The sequence below is a fragment of the Rhagoletis zephyria genome, unplaced genomic scaffold, assembly GCF_001687245.7.
Source record: "Rhagoletis zephyria isolate East Lansing unplaced genomic scaffold, Rhagoletis_zephyria_1.1 Rzeph_scaffold_02326, whole genome shotgun sequence".
Classification (NCBI taxonomy): Eukaryota; Metazoa; Arthropoda; class Insecta; order Diptera; family Tephritidae; genus Rhagoletis; species Rhagoletis zephyria.
This window is the reverse complement of record NW_016159410.1, coordinates 17,759-38,300: the sequence shown is the minus strand read 5'-3', so window position 1 is coordinate 38,300 and position 20,542 is coordinate 17,759.

The following is a 20,542-nucleotide window of genomic DNA, read 5'->3' as shown; positions in this document are numbered from 1 at the left end:
ATTTGAAAAAATCTTGAGTTGTTTTGACTGTTTTTGATTAAGGGCGCGTTATGTTCATTGAAAATTAATAGTCTCATACCTTGTCAAATTTTTAATGTAAACTTTACATTATGCACCTACATTGAATGCTGTTCAGAAGTTTGATATAATATTCTTTGTAGTTTCGAAAAAATTATATAACATTCAATTCTAATCTTGAAAGGTGGTAGATTTTACTGAGAAATATTAATCTACTAGAGTCGATTGTGTAAGAACTTTCGCAGCTCGTCTTCCTGATCTTAAGAAGACCCTTGAAGCTATTGAAATATTTAATCTGACCGCCGAGACAAGATCATAATATTTGAAGGGTATTAAAACGTGCACTGAGGGAAAAAAATAGTAAGATCAAACAAAACCGTATTTGATCTGGTGACAGGTAACAAGATCAACGGAAATAAGGTCAATTGACACCATTGCGAAATAATGTCCAGAAATATTTCGAAATAAAGTAAATTGTGCTATTACCTCATTCAAATGGAAATAACTTCAACAATGCTTAAATTATGTTGATTAAAGAAAAAATGTGGTTCTTGCATCGTACGTGAGATATGAATGCTTTTACAATAAACATTGCCCCGTAAGTGTTGTTTCCATAGATGAAAGGGGTTATTTCAAATCCTCTGTGTGCTATGTATTAATCAACACAGAATCATGAACCATCACCAATTGATTTTATTTAAAAAAAACTATTTAAATTACGAATATAATAAAAATACGATGTAAAAACCCAAACGCAAATGAACTGGAATACGAGAAATATTTGAAGAAATAATGTAGAAATGATCCAGAACTTGCAAAACATGGTTCGTTTCCACAAAAATAAAGCGAACACCCCGGAGGAACACTGAAAGAATTGTGTTTTTAAAATAGCATATTTTGAACGAATTAGGAATGTCTAAGGTGGAAAAGAAACCTTTTGCATAAGGAAACAATTATAGAAAAGGAATTTTCTTACACTGTATTCATGTCGCCCAACAATTTGTGACATCATTTAAAAGCAGGTACGGAGAACCACGGCACTATTTATTAGATGGCAAGAATGATAGATAGATAATGATTATTAGAATACAAGATTGCGCCAATGAGAGAGGATTTTTGAGCGTAATTTTTGCTTGACGTCATCTTGGTGCAATTGCGAGAGAGAAATGCCAAATCGCATATAAAAATATGTAAACAATGCAGAAAAATGTGTTATTTTAATATTACATGGCTCAATTTTGTAGGAATCGAAGATTGATTAATTAGGAACACGTACCAATAATTTTGGGCATGTACCCCTTTAGGTAAGTGCGATTTTTAGCACATGAAAAAATGGATGCGTTAACAGTGTTTGCAATTTCATTTAGCCCAAAAGGAATGTGTGCAGCAAAGTGAATTTTTGGACTCGCCATTGTAAAAAGCCATGCAGAGTGCATATTTATATTTGTGGACGGTAGCCAACCACCATAAACTCCACAGCTGTTGACTCCACAGCTTTTATTTGATGACTTTTGTACCATTTCCGAAAGGATGAATGATTGTGGCTTCTTTGGAAATAAATATTCTATGTAAGTAAAACATAATTTAAGCTGAAATTTTAAATGTATAATAATTTGGGCACTGTTTTGTATTAAGTACGTAACAGCGCGGTAAGATGCCGCTTGAGTTAGCGCCTGGCGACCTTATCCACTGGTGCAATACCTCATACCAGCACTAAAAAAATCAGGTACTAACAAAAATAAGTACGTAGTGAAGTTCATGTATCTATTTACTGTAGAAACTGCTTTCGTATGTATGCCATTGCCAGCAAACTAAACCACCAACTGTTTACATTCACCATGGAAATGTACCTACTACAATTCACCAAGGAAAGGCCAACANAATCAGGTACTAACAAAAATAAGTACGTAGTGAAGTTCATGTATCTATTTACTGTAGAAACTGCTTTCGTATGTATGCCATTGCCAGCAAACTAAACCACCAACTGTTTACATTCACCATGGAAATGTACCTACTACAATTCACCAAGGAAAGGCCAACATGGTTCTATGTAGAAGCTCATAGCTCACACACATATCACAAAGCTCGATTTGGTGTTTAATGCATCTCCTCGCCGACATAACTGCTTCCACTTTTTCGCCCGGTTTGCGTCCGTAGGAAACGAAAAAAAACTTATATCGCACGCTTTCCTTTGGTTTTCACTATTACACTTTGCCACTGCACACTTCATTTTGCTTTGTAATGTCTCAATAATTGTTTAAAACCACTCAGAATTATTAACGCATAAATATTAAAATTGTTATTTGGTTTTTTCGTATGCTCACTATCAACAATTGCACCAAGATGACGTCACGCACAGTGTTGCCAAACATGGGCTTTTCCTAACAAAACTGACAGGGTTTTTTCCATTTGGTAGGTTGGTAGGCTTGATTGAATTTTGGTAGGTTTCGGGACTACGAGTAATAGTTATTTGAGAAAAATAGAAAATATGTATCTCCAAACAATTTATTTTACATGAATATTTTACAGGTGCGTTCGTATAACGGCGGCCGCCAATATGCAATACGAACATCCATATATACTTTATGGAGTACTTGGACCAAGATTCCAGGAAAGTCTGCCAATGGGCTTGTATCCAACCATATTCTGGGTTCGCGAATTTTATCGTAGAAGGCCAATGAGACCAAAATAAATATTATGTCAAATATTCAGGAAGCGTTAGAAGTCTTAGAGTCTTTTAAAACGGCATGAAGGCTTGTGAACTCTTGAACCACCTTGGAGCCCCGATAGTGTACAGTTGTGGAGGGTTCATGGCCATGAAGGGTTTGAAGGCAACGAAAGGGCTGGCTGTCTTGCAAAAAGTGGAGCCCAAATACGTTTGCATCTAAAGGATACACTGCTGACCTACTTAGGAGCTAGCTGGGAATTGCTGCACCCTGGTGGAAGTCGAAGGGAATAAGACAATCAAAGAGATTCATAATTTTTCAGGAGGAACTCCGAAAGATACCTTGAACTTAAAACTCTTACTGGCTACCTGACAACAGACTGCAAGTTAACGTACCAACTAAATTAAAGGGTGTTTCTGTAGAGACTGACTGTAGGTTTTGTGGACCGGTGAAGGAAACCCCAGAGTATATTCTGTGTGCCTGTCCACGAAGCATGAATAGTAGGTTTATGCACCTTGGAGAAGGATTGTCTTCTCTACTACATTATTTTGTTGCTATCCTACCTATTTCTCCTAGTGATGGGCGAGTCCGAGATGTTTTAGTCGATTGTTCAAATATCTCGATTGTCCTCGATGTTTTCTCTCGTAGACGATTTGTCACCCGAAAAAGTCGTGCTTAAGCTGAACTAACAGATTCGTTAACAATCGACCAAGTCATCTCGGTCTCGCTGGTTCTCTGTCGCAGACTGTGGCAACGAATTGCCAGTCGCGTTTAACATTCGATAAAAATCGGTCAAAACATCTCGGACTAGCCTTTGGAAATTTTGGCAACCTCTCATACGAGGTTTTGCATTTTCTTGATACGCGATTTTGTTCTTTGAACGACGTTATGTACTTGTGTTTTAGGATTTTTTGCTGAAGTGGTTGCGGTTTTCTTCCATCTACAAGTAAATTATGTTTATTCGTTATATGAAAGCAAATGCGACAAGAAAAATTCTAAAAAAATCAACACTAATTTTTGCCATTAAAACTTTATTAGACTAAAATTGAAGGAGCTGAAATTCCCCACAAAAAACGGTCCATTCCCCGATTCCCCACGCAAACTGAAATTCCCAGCAAATCGGAGAATTCCCACGAATTGGCTCCCCTGGTTCACACGATAAGTCAGTGATAAGTCAGTCGACTCGAAACAATCGAAAAACATCTCGATTGTGCAGTCGGGCAGAGAGTCGATTATTGACTCGATTGTAATATTGCAACGATAGCGATTCTCTCGATCGTTTAAACATCTCGGACTCGCCCATCACTAATTTCGGTGACAGGTAATAAGGTCAATTGACTTTATTTCCCACCCTGGTGCGAAATAAAGTCAATTGACATTATTACCTTTTTAAAAACGAAATAAAATCCATTGACATTATTTCTCTTTCAAACATTAAATTTGTTTAGCTTCACGGCGGCCCGCGTTAGCGCCCCATACCGCGCGCCCCGCGTACCCCGCACGACCGGCGCGCACACCACGTCACGCTACGCTGCAGTGTAAGAAAATTATTTTTCTATAATTGTTTCCTTATAGAAAAGTTGGNACGGCGGCCCGCGTTAGCGCCCCATACCGCGCGCCCCGCGTACCCCGCACGACCGGCGCGCACACCACGTCACGCTACGCTGCAGTGTAAGAAAATTATTTTTCTATAATTGTTTCCTTATAGAAAAGTTGGTTTCTTTGCGATCTTAGACGTTCCGAATTCGTTCAAAATATGCTAATTTAAAACACAGAATTCTTTCAGTGTTCCTCCGGGGTTTTTGGACATGGACTGTTTCTTCAATTTAATAGTGTTCGCTTTATTTTTGTGGAAACGAAACATGTTTTGCAAGTTATGGATCATTTCTACACTCTTTCTTCAAATATTTCTCGTATTCCAGCTGTGCGCAGGCGTTTAGTTTTTCGGATCGTGTTTTTACATATTCGTAATTTAAATTTTTTTTAATAAAATCAAATGGTTGTTGTTCATGATTGTGTGTGGATTAAAATTACAACATTGAGGATTGGGCAATAACCTTTTTCATCTATTAAAAAACAACACTTACGGGGCAATGTTTATTGTAAGAACAACATTTTTTTCTATGAATCGACATACTTTAAGCATTGTTGACGCTATTTCCATTTGAATGAGGAAATAGCGTCAATGACTTTATTTCCAAATTTTTGTTGACTTTATTTCGCTTTTGAAAAGGTAATAATGTCAATTGACTTCATTTCGCACCAGGGTGGGAAATAAAGTCAATTGACCTTATTACCTGTCACCCCAATTTTCCCCCACAATAAACATACATATGAAGCGTAGTCGCGAATAACATTGGAAAACTCCCGCTTCGGATATGGACAGTTTGTAGTTAGCGTAAACGATCACAGCGACACGGTATATTTAAGAACGTAACTAGAAGCATAGAAACAATTTTGATGAAAAAATTGTTTTTCTCGGGTTCGAAACTATCCTATCTTTTAAGTTGGAACCAACAATACACACCCACAAACTTTCATTGAAATCGGTTAAGCGGTTTCGGAGATTAGCGTAAACGAACACAGTGACAAGGGGTTTTTATGTATTAAGATAAATAAAATAAAAAACTTTTAGGTGTGCTCGGTGTGCTAGGTGTTGAATAAATTAAAAAACTTTTTAATATACCACGCTTTTATAAATGGACTAAAAAGTAAAAAATAATATTTTCCAGTCCCATAGAATTTGTTTTGATAACTTTTGATTTTGAAATTTTAGCAAAGGTCATTAAAAACAATTTATCTGATTGAAAACGAAAAACGTGGAGCGCATGCAATACAAAGCATTGGATTTAATTGACAATAGTCAAACTACATAACATAGACCTAAAACTTCTAGAGCGCAAGTACAAATTTGAGATCTGATTTTAAACGGTCGTTATTCATATACCCACACATCTCACGTTTAATAATATAACGAAGTATTTCAAAATTTCAATTTTGTGGGGAAACGCAGTCGAAGTTGTGTCAATCCATACAGTTATTATACAAAAAGGCAGATGAAAAGACAGATATCTTCGCCATATTTGGGAAGTTTTGTTATCAGTTGGACTGATCATATTCTAATTATCAAGCTTATTAATTACATGATGATATCTCCAAAAACGTAAATTTTTAGTTACATCTCTATATTATTAAACGTGCGATATGTACATACATAGTTACGGTGACCATCCGTCCTTTATTTAAAGGACAGTCCTTTATTTTAACCAACTGTCCTTTAAATTTTTTCAAAATAAAGGACGCCTTCTGTCCTTTATTTCTTTAACTGTCCTCTAAATCGGCTCTGTATTTTTCAGAGTTAATAATAGGAGTATACTTGTACGCCCAACTATCTAAAGATTTAGAAAACTTTTACTGGTTTTGCGTTCTCGTACCCAAAAAACTTGCCAAAAAGGGGAAATTGAGAGAGCAAAATGTGAAAGAGAGCTGAAATTTCTGCTGGAAAAGTTTTTCCCAGCGAAAACTTGCAAGTAAGAAAATCAGCTGATCACAAACCCATGTTTGTAAATAAACAAAAGAAAATATGGCCTTTTTGAGTTACTTATTGCAAATTTTATTATAAATGCTAGTATACAACGAAAAAGTGAGTAAATTAATATGCACAACTTTTGTTGTGTTTATTTTTCGCTAATTTGCTATTAATCTCCAGTTTGTTTACTTTAGTGTGTGCTGACGATTGGTGCCGTATGACATTTTTCATTTGTACCATAATTTACCTTTAAATATACCAAAATAGATTTAAATGCAGCGTGCTGAAATGTTGTTTTGCTGAAGTTTTCAGTTTTGGTCATGATAAAAACATAGTAAGGTAAAATTGTTCTCTCGATTCGTCGGCCATGATTTTTTTTTTAAGTTTGCCAACATTTTAAAATCATATAAAATTAAGAGTAAAAAAAAGGAATTGTTCAAAGTTGTTGTTGTTTGAGATTGAAAATGAGAATGTGTGTGTGAGTTTGTGTGTAAAATTTTAAAATTAAATTGCTTGCAAACGTCAAGAATTTGAAAAATTCCTCTCAGCGGTTCTACCTTCCTATTTTTTTATCATGGGTTTTGGTAGGCTGATTGCTGAAATGAAAATTTTATAATTATACAGCTACATCTGTAGCTATATCTATTACATTGTTTTTGGATCAATGATGGGTGTTTGGAGCAGATACTCTTGTTTTTGAATGCGTCACCATGTGATATCACAAATAATTATGAGAAAAATAACTTATTCATTCCGATATAATTAATTTGTATTTTAAAAAGGTTTCACTTATCGAAAACTATTCAATTGTATAAAATGCCAAATCGGGGGAAAATGTACCAAACAGAAAATAAATTGCCAAATTAATTACCATTGGCAACTGTGAAAGTGATCAGCTGTTTTGAAGGTTGCAAATGTTGCGTTCTCGTACCTCTGTTGACATTTCGTCTCTTTGAGAGCGAATGCTGCTAAATTCTCAGAACTTTTGCTGCTGGAGAATTTTGTCCTCTCAATACGAGTACACACCTAATTTAAGAGTTGATAAATTTTTAAACGCAGAATATGAAAAATAAAGATGTCCCTTATGAAATATAATGAAAACCTTCGCCAGTTTGTTTCTCACGCCACTTAAGGGTTTCTATTTAATCGGTAATCTTTGTACAATCTATAAAGCACGGGGAAAGTTGTGCCCAGGATCGTGTTGCACGCTGAGTTTCCAGTTCCACTGAAGGAGAACAATAAACCCCCCGCTGCACAGTAGTTCAAAACTGGCATTTAGTGTTCGTAATTCACTGGAGCCTTCATTTTTTTCACTTAATATGATTAATTTTTATTTTTTTTTATGGAAGCTTACGATATTTGCAAAAGACCAGTTGAGCCTGATGCCTGAACTTTTACTTGATTATATTAAATTGTTTAATGCAAAATGCAGATAAAGTAGCAATTTTGAAGAAAATGTATTCTCCTGTTCCAGTTAATAAATGTTACATGAAAAAAGCTAGTTGAAAATAATTGTATGGTTCTCACAAAACAAAAAAAAAATACACAAAAAAAAATTTTTAAAAGTTATAAAAAAAAATGTTCATTAAAATAAATATTTGCTTAGTTTTTAGTAAAAATTGCTTGAAAAATGAAGGCTCCGGTGCGTTATGGACATTAAATTCCAATTTTGAACCACTGTATGCTGGCTTCGTCGTGGGGTATGAATTACACTGTGAAACAAATTCAGGTTAGCAAAAGTTAGGTCGATTCTGAGAGTGAGGGGTGAAAATAGGGGCTAAATTAGAAGACCTGTATAGCGGCGTTTGTTTATGTTAGTTCGAATTTTTTTTTTAATCGACCTTGGAACTTTTCAGTCAAATGCCGATTTTCAGCATATTGTTTATATGGTTTTTTGGCTATAACTCGTCGACTAATTGATGTTTTTTCAATCTGTTAAAGCCAAATTAATGCTAGAGACTTGTGCAACAATTAAAATTAAAAAAAATTGATTTAGAAAATTTTTATAGTGCTTACGAAGCAAAATGTTGGAAATATTTTTTCATGCTTTTTGAACATATTTTCCACAAAACTAAGTCTTTTTTGCTTTCTGTTTGATCTATAATATGCTTCTCAGTTTCTTCAATAAATTTCATTTGAAAAGAAAACAATCATAATACAAAACTTGCGTTTTCCAGCCTGATATTAATTTACTTCTCATTCTCATTTCTTATGTACCAATTTTTTCAGTGTTGGTTTCGAAGAAACATTGAAAAAGANGAAAAAAGCTAGTTGAAAATAATTGTATGGTTCTCACAAAACAAAAAAAAAATACACAAAAAAAAATTTTTAAAAGTTATAAAAAAAAATGTTCATTAAAATAAATATTTGCTTAGTTTTTAGTAAAAATTGCTTGAAAAATGAAGGCTCCGGTGCGTTATGGACATTAAATTCCAATTTTGAACCACTGTATGCTGGCTTCGTCGTGGGGTATGAATTACACTGTGAAACAAATTCAGGTTAGCAAAAGTTAGGTCGATTCTGAGAGTGAGGGGTGAAAATAGGGGCTAAATTAGAAGACCTGTATAGCGGCGTTTGTTTATGTTAGTTCGAATTTTTTTTTTAATCGACCTTGGAACTTTTCAGTCAAATGCCGATTTTCAGCATATTGTTTATATGGTTTTTTGGCTATAACTCGTCGACTAATTGATGTTTTTTCAATCTGTTAAAGCCAAATTAATGCTAGAGACTTGTGCAACAATTAAAATTAAAAAAAATTGATTTAGAAAATTTTTATAGTGCTTACGAAGCAAAATGTTGGAAATATTTTTTCATGCTTTTTGAACATATTTTCCACAAAACTAAGTCTTTTTTGCTTTCTGTTTGATCTATAATATGCTTCTCAGTTTCTTCAATAAATTTCATTTGAAAAGAAAACAATCATAATACAAAACTTGCGTTTTCCAGCCTGATATTAATTTACTTCTCATTCTCATTTCTTATGTACCAATTTTTTCAGTGTTGGTTTCGAAGAAACATTGAAAAAGAAATTATAAAAATATGGAAAAAAATATAATTTTGAAATGTTAGTTATGAACAGTTTTAAGTAAAAAAATTAAATAAATTAAATTAATGATTTGGCCAGTTTTCTAAATAATTTTTTTTTTTTTAATTTTAATTGTTGCACAGGTCTCTAGCAATAATTTTGCTTTACAAGATTGAAAAAATATCAATTAGTCGACAAGTTATAGCCAAAAGCCATATAAACAATATGCTAAAAATCGGCATTTGACTGCAAAGTTCGAAGGTCGATTAAAAAAAAAACGAAATAACATAAACAAATGCCGCGATACGGGTCTTCTAATTTAGCCTCTAATTTAGCCCCCCTCACTCTCAGAATCGACCTAACTTTTGCTAACCTGAATTTGTTCCACAGTGTTACGATAAACGCATTTTGGTAGCAAAGGATGGCGAAGTCCTTGAAAAGGATTTGGCTTAATTTTTCGCTACAGAAGGGGAACTTGTACAGTTAAGTGGTATAATTAACTGGTAAATATTTGATTTAAATTACGATATGAGTAAGGTACTTTTATCATACAAGTTGTATGTACGTATTCCCAAACCATTTTGAAAAAAATGTTCTTTATTTTACGTTGGTTAATATGGTCACCGTATACATAGTATATTACCTCTCATATCAATTCAAGTTTATTACATGGGCCCCCCGCTTTTCATTTTCAATCTCATAAATTGTTTATATTGACTTTTGCTAAAATTTCAAAACTGAAAAGTTATGAAAACGAATTCTATGGAACTGAGAAATATATGTGGGGAATTCACAACGGTGTCATAAGTGTCGTATTGTTGTATGCCGCAAACTTTAAACGCCTAAAAAATATATTAAGGGAGTTCGCAAAGTATCATCAAAGTAATATAATGCATTTTCGTAGTGTTAAAAAATAGTTGGTTGTGGTTTCAAGTTGTCTAAACATTTATTTAAGCTTTTAAAATTGACGACATACAACAATACGACACCATTGTTAATCCCTCAATTATTTTATACTTTTAAGTCCATTTATAAAAGCGTGTTATATTAAAAAGTTTTTTTGGTGCACACGCTTGCATATATGTATGTATGTACCAGGATTGTTGCGAATATTCGCATTCGGAGCTTCCGCATTGATTTTAACATTCGCATTCGCCTTCGCATTTGCAATAATCAATGCGGAGCTTTTGCGAATGCGAATGTTGTGCATTCGATGAATTTCAAGAACACTAAAATCCGATAACTCAACAAAATTCGTTAACTCGACCAATTTCGATAACTGTGAAATTCGAGGGCTCGATAAATTTCGATAACTCAAAAATGTAAATTCTTTGGATACCTTTATAAATTTGTACTTTTGACTGCTCCACATTTTTCGAAAACTATCTAAACATTTCGGTAACTCGTCACACTCTGTTAACACGATAAAATTCGATAAGCAGTGATAAATCTATAAGTTTATATAACTTTGAAATTTCGATAAATCGATATATTTTGAAAATTCCATAAACTTCGATTCGTTGAACCAACCATTTTCGCCTTTATCTCCATTTTCGTCTTTATCTTCTTTTTTGTCTTCATCGTTATCACTTGTTTCTTCATCTTCATATTTATTTTTATTTCAAAGTTTAATTTCAAATACGAAGTAAAACAAAATGCGAAACAGCTTAAATTGAACAGGTTGCAAAAACAACCATACACAAATAGGGAAATTTTTAAACGACGATTTTCAACCAATTTCGAAACTATAAAAACTCTCCTCTTCTACAGAAAATTACCTTTCCAACGGTGTTTTTGGGTTGGAAATCAGTAAATTTACCTTGGTCTTCATCTTTGTTTTTATCTTTCACATATTTGCTTATATCCTTTTCTTTTTCTATTCACGTAGATGAGATGAGGTGCGATCATGTGATATAATGTGATGTGATGCCATGTAATGTGATCACATTCCATGTTCCGATTATTATATCGATAACCCTGTTGATAACTGTGTCGATAAAAATACCGGTAACAATATCCCTAAACATATAGAAAAATAGAACGATTGCAAAATCGATTAATTCATCGATAAATATAACAATCATCAGTATCGATTATTGTACATATCGATAACAATATAAAGTACTAAATCGATAACAAAGTCAATTATTTAATCGATTATTATACCGATAACAATATCCATTATTGTATCGATAACAACATCGATCATTATATTGATTATTATATCGATTACAATAGCGGTTATTTAATCAATAACAGTATCGATGACATCGAGTATTTTATCGATAGCAATATCGATTATTACATCGATAAAAATATCGATCTTCATCCTCATCCTTTTCTTCACATTTATCTTTATTTTTGCATATTCCTCTTCACCTTTACCTTAAAGTGTTTAAATTTACTTTGATCTTCATTTTTGCCTGTATCTCTAGGCATCTTTGTTNGCCTTTATCTCCATTTTCGTCTTTATCTTCTTTTTTGTCTTCATCGTTATCACTTGTTTCTTCATCTTCATATTTATTTTTATTTCAAAGTTTAATTTCAAATACGAAGTAAAACAAAATGCGAAACAGCTTAAATTGAACAGGTTGCAAAAACAACCATACACAAATAGGGAAATTTTTAAACGACGATTTTCAACCAATTTCGAAACTATAAAAACTCTCCTCTTCTACAGAAAATTACCTTTCCAACGGTGTTTTTGGGTTGGAAATCAGTAAATTTACCTTGGTCTTCATCTTTGTTTTTATCTTTCACATATTTGCTTATATCCTTTTCTTTTTCTATTCACGTAGATGAGATGAGGTGCGATCATGTGATATAATGTGATGTGATGCCATGTAATGTGATCACATTCCATGTTCCGATTATTATATCGATAACCCTGTTGATAACTGTGTCGATAAAAATACCGGTAACAATATCCCTAAACATATAGAAAAATAGAACGATTGCAAAATCGATTAATTCATCGATAAATATAACAATCATCAGTATCGATTATTGTACATATCGATAACAATATAAAGTACTAAATCGATAACAAAGTCAATTATTTAATCGATTATTATACCGATAACAATATCCATTATTGTATCGATAACAACATCGATCATTATATTGATTATTATATCGATTACAATAGCGGTTATTTAATCAATAACAGTATCGATGACATCGAGTATTTTATCGATAGCAATATCGATTATTACATCGATAAAAATATCGATCTTCATCCTCATCCTTTTCTTCACATTTATCTTTATTTTTGCATATTCCTCTTCACCTTTACCTTAAAGTGTTTAAATTTACTTTGATCTTCATTTTTGCCTGTATCTCTAGGCATCTTTGTTTTTGTTTTTATTCTCAAACCGCTAAACCGCTGAGAACCATTTTCATGTGCATTATTCCCCTTGAATTTGACAATTTACTCCCAACCAACCAACTGCCGCTAAAGAAGTTTCACTTCATAAATTCAAGAAATGTTCTTACCCTTTCAGTTACCCTAATTCTTATGTATCTGTCATTGTCTCCATTTTCGTCTATATTTTCACTTTTGCCTTCTTTTTTTTGCCTTCATCGTTATCATTTATTTCTTCATCTTTATATTTATCTTTATTTTATTTAATTTCAAATGTGAAGTGAAACAACATGCGAAACATGTCAAATTGAACATGTTGCAGCAACATCTATACACAAATACGGAAATGTTTAAACGACGGGTTTGGCCGTAATTTCGGTAGAATCGCTAAACGAAGGCGGACAAAATTTATGTTAGCGTATTAATATACAGATTTTGCATATCAACTAAAGAACTGCAAGATTCAACATTTTCTGTAAAAATGTCTTTTTCAAAAATTGCATGCATTGCTATGTCATGTCAACTCAAACAAGGTGTTATGCCATGTCATTCCATCTCAAACATACTGTTTTAGCATGTCGTTGCTACTTAGTTAAGCTGTTGTGCTTCTGTAGCATATTTTTAATACTGTTTGATCCTGACTTGGATGAAAATATATACAGGTTTTTAATTAGACAATTCTTTAATGCATTTTACTATAATAGGTGCTTAAAAAATTTACAAAATCTCTTCCCGTATATAAAATGTAATTAATGCATGTGTTGTTTGTGTTGACATGCATAGATTCGATGCATGATTTGATTTCAATTATTCGACAGTGTCTTCATATGTTATTGTGAAACATGTATGAGCGACATAATATGATATGCATGATGTGACACATCGCACACCGTCTTCAAAAGAGTCACAACTCAAAATAATATGTTCGTTAGAAAATGCGAAAAACTATATCGTAGCACATGTTAATCATATGGGCAAGGACGACTTAACCTTAGGTTTTTTTTTAACAAATTATAACAAAACTTTGCTCCAGCTTTTGCTGAAGGCAAATAAAAGGTCTGTGTTAGAGGGCTGCATGAATTCATTCAAACTTCTAGACAAACAGAGTACAGTAGATTTGAATATTTTACTTCACATACAAAACACTCAGCGTTTGGAATTTTGTAAGTTATGAATATACATTTTGTTTTATATTTTCTGCCTTCAATGGAAAACATTCAAATCATTCAAACTCAGTTCGGTAAAAGTTTTTTTCTACAAACAAGTTTTTTCGTATGTAATAGGAGCGCAGCAAAAATATTTTTGGATATTCATACACAGAATTGTCATTTATTTCAATTCAATTTATTTTCACTTTGTTTGAATATTGTGATGTCGACACAACTATCAGAACAGCTATTCACTCAAATTCAAAAAAATTTTAAGCCAAAATCAGTCATTCGTTTTGTATATGAATAATTCAAAAGCCGTTTTGAATGCATTTATGCAGCCCTCTAGTCTGTGTACATTTTTACCGCATAATTTCAAAAATGCCAAATTTCGAGCTGTGACTCTTTTGAAGACGGTGTGCGACATGTCGCTATGTTTTATAGTTCAACATTTGCAGGCCTTTCATATCAACCTATTTAGCTCGCTATAAGCACACATTTTTCAAACCAGTTGCAGAAGAAAGTATTAAAAATGAATTACAAAAACAAGAATCGAAAATCGCTGATAAAGTTACAGATTCCCCAAATTCTGAAACAGCCAAAAGAATGAGAATGAATAATTCATTTTAAAAAGCCCAATCGCAAAAGCTCCGCATTGATTATTTCGAATGCGAAAGCGAATACGAATGTTAAAATCAATGCGGTAGCTCCGCGGTTGCGAATGCGAATGCGAATATTCGCAACAACCCTGGTACATACGTACGAGCATCAATTAATTTCATTTAAAGAAATGGCGTGTCGTCCATTTCTGCTGTAGCGTATGTAGTGCATATTTTAAGGCGCAATATTTAACTACTTGCGGCGAGGTGACATATACCTCTAGAGTATTTGATATGATACCTTCCGGCGAGGTGTATATCCAAACTAAGTTGTATAGAAACTTTGCCTTAATACCTTTGCTATAAATCATAGGTGGGCAATTTTTAGTCGCGAGCAACGCCAGCTCCGCAGTTCGTATACGTATACAGTGGTGACAGGTAATAAGATCAATGGAAATGAGGTCAATTGACTTTATTTCACACCAGGGTGCGACCTTTTCAAAAGCGAAATAAAGTCAAGAAAAATTGGGAAATAAAGTCATTGACGCTATTTCCTCATTCAAATGGAAATAGCGTCAACAATGCTTAAAGTATGTCGATTCATAGAACAAATGTTGTTCTTACAATAACCACCGGGGTGTGAAATAAAGGCAATTGACCTTATTTCCGCTGATCTTGTTACCTGTCACCGTATACAGCAGTGTTGCCATTTTGATTCATATACTTCAAAAGTGATACGTGTTCGTGAAAATTTTCGAAAGATACCTTATTTTTGATACATGTTAAGGAGAAAAATTAATGTATGTATGCAGTGGCAGCTTTTAAATTTTGATCAAAAATATTGAAAGGTTTTGAGGTCAAATAAGCTTATAGAAAAATTCTTTAAATGAACCACATATGTATAAAGAGCTGACTTCGTTAATTTTTAATTTACTTTACTTGCTTCATAAATAGCTCAGCTGCAGACCGTATATTTTCATATTTAAAATTGATCCAATATGAAAAGAGAAATAGAATTTCATTACAAACTGTTGAGAATATGATGGGGCGTATACATTGTAAAAATAAAGTCGACACTGAAGGCAGTCTCAGCTTTTTGACATAATTTCCAACGAGTTTAACGTGGAATGTATCACATAATTTTATAATTAACGTAAACGATCGACAGCTAATAGTTTTAAGTATGTACCTATACTTGAATTCAAGTTTCTATACAATTTATACCATGATAAAAACGTCTGAAGGTAAACTCATTATCTCAATTCGTCGGCCATGATTTTTTTCTGACGTTTGCAAACATTATAAAATCATATAAAATTTAAAATAAAAAAATTAAATTGTTCACAATTGTTATTGTTTGAGATTAAAAATTAGAATGTCTGCGTGAGCTTGAGTTCGAGTTTTAAAATTATATTGCTGGCAAACGTGAGACTGCCTCTCAATGATTTTACATTGTAATATTTTTATCATGATTTATACATAATATTTTTGTTCGTCTATATACAAGATTAAAAACAATAATCTCTTTTTTTAAAGATTGTCACAATATGTCAAATATTTTTCTTCATGTACATACATATGTAGATATGTGTATGAATGCGAATTACATGATTTTTCGGTTATTGACAATAATAAAAGGCAAAGGTATGAAACCAAATAGCATTTTTTTAAGTTTTTTCTAACTTGATACTTTGATAGGTTACGTTAGGTTAGGTTGATGTGGCCAGGCCCATCGAGAGGGAGAGGAAAAAGGGGTGAATCCCCCCGCGCCGGGCTTTTTAAGGGGCTCAAAATATCAGAACTATAACTTTTTTTGCTTTTACAATGTCATTGCTCCTTCGTTATAGGTTTTTATTATACGTATTATAAATATATACCGGTTCGTGCTGATTGTTTCTGACTCTATAAATTAAAGAAAATACGTCTGAAAGCATAAGTATGTGGCCATATTTAATATATACCTAAAATATATTGTACCTACTGTTGTTTAGGAGTTATAAATGTTTCAACAGCGGACTGTTACATTACAATTTTTGGGAACTACTTTTTAAAGCTGCTTTATATTATCGAAAAAGTCTGCTCTCCTTATATAACTCAAAAACTACGTATTTATTGAACTGATAAAATAAATTTTGAGGTCAATACTGTTATGTTACCTGTGCGATATACATGCGTGTAGATTATAATTAGGTTTTTAAATGGCTTGTAGTCTGTTTTATGCAATATGTAGCATGAATTCAGTAGACTTGCGATTTGACATGTAATCAAAAGAAATTAAGAACATGATAATTATGAACACAGATTTGAAAGTTTCTATTGCTGTGCAGCGGTAGGTCGTTTCAGAAGTAATTTTCTGCATAGAACTCGAGATCGATCTTAGAACTGCGCCAAGATATTGAGGTTTTTCGCGGTTAAGTACACGAAAAACGGCTTTAATGGCCACTTTTGTTTGCTCTCTGCCATTTAGCACTATTCTTACCCTTCAAAATGCGCCTTTGAGTGCGGCTTTACGATTTTTCCTTGAGAAACTATGGCCATTCGAAGATGACTTAATAAGTTAGAAAGCAGATGCTTGGTTTGGCGATGTTAGATTCGAGGACACGGCAGTTTAAGTGGCCGTAACTCTTGAAGGAAAAATCTTATAACACCATTGGAGAGTGCATTTTGAAGGATAATAATAGTACTAGAAAAATACTTGAAATAATTGCAATAGATTTTTATTATTATTATATTTATTTCTATAATATTTTTGAATATGGGCTATATTCCCGTGTACGTATACAAATGTAGAAGCGGAAGAGTCAACATTTGACTGAAAAAAAAACAAAATTGACCGCTTGTTAGAGCTTCGTGTCCGCTTATGGGAGAGTTTTTTCATAACTGGACATTTTTGAGTGTCCGCGTCCGTTTATCGGAAAGTCCGTGTATGGGAGAGCATTTTGTATGGAAAAAAATTGTTCGTTCCCAAGAATGTATCCGCTTATTAGAGCGTCCGTCCATGCGACCTTTCACTGTATTTTAAGAAACGGGTCGTAAATCAAACCTGCGCCATTAAATAACTACTCCCTCGAGGCGACAAACTTGAAAAACTTGAATGCGAATATTCGCAGCAACTGCAACTTATATATCCCGTGATTTTTTAGGCCCGAGCCCGACTTTTCTCTCGACGGCCCTGGATGTGGCAGTCGGTTCAAGTTACCAACTCACTTAGAACTTTTGAAGTTCCATTGTGGTACCACTGCAGAACAGGGGAACCTCGATGACTATTCTTCAGAGAACCAATTTGAGGCTCTTATAAAGCGTAGAATCGGTTTTATTCCTACGCGTGATAATTCCGTAAGAGAGCTAAAGAAGGCCCTACCTAAAAAGCCTGCTCTCCTCTTGGCCAAAGCTGGGCCAACTTCTGCAACTTCTGCAATATTCGTGGGAGAAAATTCCTTGTCTTGAAGAGTGCCTGCCAAATAGCCAATGACCGGTTACACAAGCCGTAACCTTCGCAATATACTCTCTTGAGAGGCACAGCAACTCTTTCGTATTTTTTTCTATTTGCGGCCAAAGCAGCCTGGTTGTTCTAAAAGTTCCCTCCTCTAGCCATGCCTCTTAGATCATGCAATTTCGAAGTTTTAATTTGCAGGTTGCCATGGGTATACCAATAGTGCCCCTGTTTTCATATAGGGGTAGATTGGTACCTTTGCTGGCAAGCTCATTGGCCCTGCAATTTCCTTTAATATCTCTGTGTTCCGGAACCCATATGAGGCTGACTTTGAACACGGCGCTAATATCGTTTAGAGCTGCGAGGCATTCCTGCGCAACCTTCGATCTCAGCATTACCATGTTCATTGATTTAATGGCCGCCTGGCTATCCGAGAAAATATGAATCGTAGTCTTCGTTACGGCATGCGTACTAAGGTACACAGCCACCTCCTTTATAGCTAAGACTTCTGCCTGATAAACACTGCAGTTGCCCGGAATTCGGACGGATAGTTCCAGTCCTAGTTCCTTAGTCCCAGTTCCGTAGCCAACCCTATTGTCTAGCTTGGATCCATCTGTGTGAAAATTCAATTCCCCCCGTCTCCATGGTCTTGGTGTTTGCCATTCTCTTCTTAACGGGATGCTCGTCTTAAAGAGCTTATCGAAGATTGGTTTGGGAGCGGAGTAGTCAACTTCTTCGTTGTAACTACCCAGAGTGTGAAGTATGGAGGTGTGACCGAACCGCCGATCCTTCCATAGCACCATACTTTTTAGTCTGAGCACTGAATCGGCGGCCGCGTATTTCCGCCTTATTTGGGGTGGTCCTTTAAGGCACCTGAAATACATAGAAACGATGTTCCTTAGACCTTACTCAATAGTTTTAGGTAACTTGCCTTTTGAGTTGCAGGCCACCATACAAGTATTCCATATAAGAGTATTGGCCTGACCACCGAGGTGTACAGCCAATGTGTAATACGAGGTGTTAACCCCCACTTGATACCGACCGCTTGTTTGCAAGTGTATAATGATACTTTGATACTTAAATAAAAAATTTGTGATACATTTGATCCATTTTTTGTTTCTTTTACGATACATTTATTCATGACATCGCGGCAACACTGGTATACAGAAGCAAAGCAGCGAATTTCAATTAGAGTACTCCTCGGGGGTAAAATCTGATCAGAATGAATTTTGCCGATTCAGAGTTACATACAAATTTACTGTGGTATGAAAGGGAGCAACAACCGTACTATGGCAGAGTGGCACAGGTAATTTTGTAAGCAAACCCTTTTCTTATAATTATAAGAGATAATTGCTATTTATTTTGCAATATTCCGATATCCAGTGTGTAGTCAGAGGTAGTGGCATGTGAGCCTCACTAAAATCTACTCATCATGTTGGAGCAGCTCCGGGTAATGGACCATTGTATGTGCTGGCTAAACTTATGACCACCTTAACCTTCGGAGTCTCCAAGCAAATGCGTGTCCTGAGTTTATACGGTAGCCATTTATAGCAATTGCTATTGTATGTATGTATGATTCATATTTGTGGCATTCTATACTTTGATGTTGAGTACAGCATGGCGACGAATAACTGAAGATGAGCAGAACTGGTATTACCAATCGCGAGAAAACAATTAAAATCTAAACAATTCCGAAAAATGTAATAATATAATAGCTATAACTTCCAAAATAATTCAAATTTCGAAAAATTGTGAAACTTGTATTTTTCTTTTATCATTGTGAAGCATAAGCAGATAATTGCATAAAAAAGCTGTACCTTCGAAAAAACGGTGGCCCACTTCACTCTGCTATAATTACGATTTGAGTTTCCAGTTTAAAGAAACACAAGCAATAATTATGTACTTAACTATTGATATTATTCTTAATTATGTGTAAATATTATATTTAACCCACATTTTGTTCATAAATAACAGAATTATATATATTTTATCCTCGAAAAGAATTGTTTCTAATCATGAGGCGATATTCCCCACAGTAAGTGTTGCCGTGCGCGCAAAACGAAAACCTGCACACAACCCAAAAGTACTCCTCGGGGACCAATTGGTGAAAACCCTGTGGGGAAAATCTCTAGTTTTGAACTGGTGCGCTTCTAGTACATTTAGAACCACTACTAGTTCGCGATAAATCTCTTTGACATGCAAACAACTTGCGAATTTAACACAGCGATGTCATAGGAAGTGGAAATTGTCCCCCGCTTTTCCCCCGCCCTTTTCTATAGTTCAGAACCAGTCCTAAATTCGACATATGGGATCTACTTCGCTTTGCACCCCATTTTCTATAGTTTCGAACCAGTTGTAAACGAAACAAGTAAGAGCAGCGCTGTCTTCGGCTATGCCGAAGGCTTCATACCTTTCATGAACATCTGCAAATTTTAGTTTGACAGATTACTGATTTTGAATACATCTGCATACATCGATAGAGGAGTTACATACTTATATAAAAAATCGCATCTAAACAATCAGAGGTATGGAAGATATACTCCTAAATATAGTCCTAAATTCGACATATGGGATCTACTTCGCTTTGCACCCCATTTTCTATAGTTTCGAACCAGTTGTAAACGAAACAAGTAAGAGCAGCGCTGTCTTCGGCTATGCCGAAGGCTTCATACCTTTCATGAACATCTGCAAATTTTAGTTTGACAGATTACTGATTTTGAATACATCTGCATACATCGATAGAGGAGTTACATACTTATA